This window comes from Maylandia zebra, unplaced genomic scaffold, assembly GCF_041146795.1.
Source record: "Maylandia zebra isolate NMK-2024a unplaced genomic scaffold, Mzebra_GT3a scaffold34, whole genome shotgun sequence".
Lineage (NCBI taxonomy): Eukaryota > Metazoa > Chordata > Actinopteri > Cichliformes > Cichlidae > Maylandia > Maylandia zebra.
The window spans coordinates 479609-484608 of NW_027490064.1; positions in this window are offsets into that span (position 1 = coordinate 479609).

Consider the following 5000-nt stretch of genomic DNA (forward strand, 5'->3'; position numbering starts at 1 on the left):
TTTCCTTCTCCTGCAGTTACCCTCCACCGCATATCCAGCATGGCCCTTGACCTCCAGCATGCCCTGGGGACCCACATACTCCTCTGCTCTACTCCCCCACTAGCTTTCCTTCTCCCGCAGTTACCCTCCACCACAAATCCAGCATGGCCCTTGCCCTCCAGCAGGCCCCGAGGACCCACATACTCCTCCGCTCTAATCCCCCATGAGCTTTCCTTCTCCTGCAGTTACCCTCCACCGCATATCCAGCATGGCCCTTGACCTCCAGCAGGCCCCGGGGACGCACATCCTCCCCTGCTCTAATCCCCCACTAGCTTACCTTTCTTGTAGTTACGCTCCAGCGCATATCCAGCATGGACCTTGACCTCCAGCAGGCCCCGGGGACGCACATCCTCCCCTGCTCTAATCCCCCACTAGCTTTCCTTCTCCTGCAGTTACCCTCCAGCGCATATCCAGCATGGACCTTGACCTCCAGCATGCCCCGTGGACCCACACTTAAGCCCCCTCCCACTGACAAAGCAAAACACCACTGGCAAAATCCTCGTGCCCCTGGTACTCCAGAATGTAAATTCAAACATGCCCCTGGTACACTGCGCAGAAACACTTTGCCACACACACGCACGCACTGCTTGTGCCTATGGTACGACAACTTTTCTCGTACCTATGGTACGACAACTTTTCTCGTGCCTATGGTACAACAATTTTTCTCGTGCCTATGGTACAACAACTTTTCTCGTGCCTATGGTACAACAACTTTTCGCCGTGCCCCTGGTACACCGCTCAGTAGCACTTTGCCACACACACACTCCTCGTACCTATGGTACGACAACTTTTCTCGTGCCTATGGTACGACAACTTTTCTCGTGCCTATGGTACAACAACTTTTCGCCGTGCCCCTGGTACACCGCTCAGTAGCACTTTGCCACACAAACTCTCCTCGTACCTATGGTACGACAACTTTTCTCGTGCCTATGGTACAACAACTTTTCTCGTGCCTATGGTACAACAACTTTTCGCCGTGCCCCTGGTACACCGCTCAGTAGCACTTTGCCACACACACACTCCTCGTACCTATGGTACGACAACTTTTCTCGTGCCTATGGTACGACAACTTTTCTCGTGCCTATGGTACAACAACTTTTCGCCGTGCCCCTGGTACACCGCTCAGTAGCACTTTGCCACACAAACTCTCCTCGTACCTATGGTACGACAACTTTTCTCGTGCCTATGGTACAACAACTTTCCTCCGTGCCCCTGGTACGACAGCTTTTCTCGTGCCTATGGTACAACAACTTTTCTCGTGCCTATGGTACAACAACTTTTCGCCGTGCCCCTGGTACACCGCTCAGTAGCACTTTGCCACACACACACTCCTCGTACCTATGGTACGACAACTTTTCTCGTGCCTATGGTACGACAACTTTTCTCGTGCCTATGGTACAACAACTTTTCGCCGTGCCCCTGGTACACCGCTCAGTAGCACTTTGCCACACAAACTCTCCTCGTGCCTATGGTACGACAACTTTTCTCGTGCCTATGGTACAACAACTTTCCTCCGTGCCCCTGGTACGACAGCTTTTCTCGTGCCTATGGTACAACAACTTTTCTCGTGCCTATGGTACAACAACTTTTCGCCGTGCCCCTGGTACACCGCTCAGTAGCACTTTGCCACACACACACTCCTCGTACCTATGGTACGACAACTTTTCTCGTGCCTATGGTACGACAACTTTTCTCGTGCCTATGGTACAACAACTTTTCGCCGTGCCCCTGGTACACCGCTCAGTAGCACTTTGCCACACAAACTCTCCTCGTGCCTATGGTACGACAACTTTTCTCGTGCCTATGGTACAACAACTTTCCTCCGTGCCCCTGGTATGACAGCTTTTCTCGTGCCTGTGGTACAACAACTTTTCTCGTGCCTATGGTACAACAACTTTTCGCCGTGCCCCTGGTACACCGCTCAGTAGCACTTTGCCACACACACACACCACTCGTGCCTATGGTACGACAACTTTTCTCGTGCCTATGGTACGACAACTTTTCTCGTGCCTATGGTACAACAACTTTCCTCCGTGCCCCTGGTATGACAGCTTTTCTCGTGCCTATGGTACAACAACTTTTCTCGTGCCTATGGTACAACAACTTTTCGCCGTGCCCCTGGTACACCGCTCAGTAGCACTTTGCCACACACGCACACTCCTCGTACCTATGGTACGACAACTTTTCTCGTGCCTATGGTACGACAACTTTTCTCGTGCCTATGGTACAACAACTTTTCGCCGTGCCCCTGGTACACCGCTCAGTAGCACTTTGCCACACAAACTCTCCTCGTGCCTATGGTACGACAACTTTTCTCGTGCCTATGGTACAACAACTTTCCTCCGTGCCCCTGGTATGACAGCTTTTCTCGTGCCTATGGTACAACAACTTTTCTCGTGCCTATGGTACAACAACTTTTCGCCCTGCCCCTGGTACACCGCTCAGTAGCACTTTGCCACACACACACACCACTCGTGCCTATGGTACGACAACTTTTCTCGTGCCTATGGTACGACAACTTTTCTCGTGCCTATGGTACAACAACCTTTCCCCGTGCCCCTGGGACACTGCGCAGAAAGTCTTTGCCACACACACACACCACTCGTGCCTATGGTACGACAACAGGCCCCGGGGACCTACATCGCACCTTGCTCTTGCCTCCCTTACAGCTGAAAAAGGTCCATGCCTGTGCCCTGGCCCTGCTGAAATTCCCTCTCCATTTAGCCGAGGCAGTGAGTCGGCCTCCTGTCTCCCTTTACGGTCGAAAAAGATGTGCTCCTGGGCGCGCTGGCCCTGCTGCTACTCACATCGGGCATGGACCTGGACCTCCAGCAGGCCCCGGGGACCTACATCACACCTTGCTCTTGCCTCCCTTACAGCTGAAAAAGGTCCATGCCTGTGCCCTGGCCCTGCTGAAATTCCCTCTCCATTTAGCCGAGGCAGTGAGTCGGCCTCCTGTCTCCCTTTACGGTCGAAAAAGATGTGCTCCTGGGCGCGCTGGCCCTGCTGCTACTCACATCGGGCATGGACCGGGACCTCCAGCAGGCCCCGGGGACCTACATCGCACATTGCTCTTCCCTCCCTTGCAGCTGAAAAAGGTCCATGCTTGTGCCCTGGCCCTTCTGAAATTCCCTCTCCATTTAGCCGAGGCAGTGAGTCGGCCTCCTGTCTCCTTTACGGTCGAAAAAGATGTGCTCCTGGGCGCGCTGGCCCTGCTGCTACTCACATCGGGCATGGACCTGGACCTCCAGCAGGCCCCGGGGACCTACATCACACCTTGCTCTTGCCTCCCTTACAGCTGAAAAAGGTCCATGCCTGTGCCCTGGCCCTGCTGAAATTCCCTCTCCATTTAGCCGAGGCAGTGAGTCGGCCTCCTGTCTCCCTTTACGGTCGAAAAAGATGTGCTCCTGGGCGCGCTGGCCCTGCTGCTACTCACATCGGGCATGGACCTGGACCTCCAGCAGGCCCCGGGGACCTACATCACACCTTGCTCTTGCCTCCCTTACAGCTGAAAAAGGTCCATGCTTGTGCCCTGGCCCTTCTGAAATTCCCTCTCCATTTAGCCGAGGCAGTGAGTCGGCCTCCTGTCTCCCTTTACGGTCGAAAAAGATGTGCTCCTGGGCGCGCTGGCCCTGCTGCTACTCACATCGGGCATGGACCTGGACCTCCAGCAGGCCCCGGGGACCTACATCACACCTTGCTCTTGCCTCCCTTACAGCTGAAAAAGGTCCATGCTTGTGCCCTGGCCCTTCTGAAATTCCCTCTCCATTTAGCCGAGGCAGAGAGTCGGCCTCCTGTCTCCTTTACGGTCGAAAAAGATGTGCTCCTGGGCGCGCTGGCCCTGCTGCTACTCACATCGGGCATGGACCTGGACCTCCAGCAGGCCCCGGGGACCTACATCACACCTTGCTCTTGCCTCCCTTACAGCTGAAAAAGGTCCATGCCTGTGCCCTGGCCCTGCTGAAATTCCCTCTCCATTTAGCCGAGGCAGTGAGTCGGCCTCCTGTCTCCCTTTACGGTCGAAAAAGATGTGCTCCTGGGCGCGCTGGCCCTGCTGCTACTCACATCAGGCATGGACCTGGACCTCCAGCAGGCCCCGGGGACCTACATCACACCTTGCTCTTGCCTCCCTTACAGCTGAAAAAGGTCCATGCTTGTGCCCTGGCCCTTCTGAAATTCCCTCTCCATTTAGCCGAGGCAGTGAGTCGGCCTCCTGTCTCCCTTTACGGTCGAAAAAGATGTGCTCCTGGGCGCGCTGGCCCTGCTGCTACTCACATCGGGCATGGACCTGGACCTCCAGCAGGCCCCGGGGACCTACATCACACCTTGCTCTTGCCTCCCTTACAGCTGAAAAAGGTCCATGCTTGTGCCCTGGCCCTTCTGAAATTCCCTCTCCATTTAGCCGAGGCAGAGAGTCGGCCTCCTGTCTCCTTTACGGTCGAAAAAGATGTGCTCCTGGGCGCGCTGGCCCTGCTGCTACTCACATCGGGCATGGACCTGGACCTCCAGCAGGCCCCGGGGACCTACATCACACCTTGCTCTTGCCTCCCTTACAGCTGAAAAAGGTCCATGCCTGTGCCCTGGCCCTGCTGAAATTCCCTCTCCATTTAGCCGAGGCAGTGAGTCGGCCTCCTGTCTCCCTTTACGGTCGAAAAAGATGTGCTCCTGGGCGCGCTGGCCCTGCTGCTACTCACATCAGGCATGGACCTGGACCTCCAGCAGGCCCCGGGGACCTACATCACACCTTGCTCTTGCCTCCCTTACAGCTGAAAAAGGTCCATGCTTGTGCCCTGGCCCTTCTGAAATTCCCTCTCCATTTAGCCGAGGCAGTGAGTCGGCCTCCTGTCTCCCTTTACGGTCGAAAAAGATGTGCTCCTGGGCGCGCTGGCCCTGCTGCTACTCACATCGGGCATGGACCTGGACCTCCAGCAGGCCCCGGGGACCTACATCACACCTTGCTC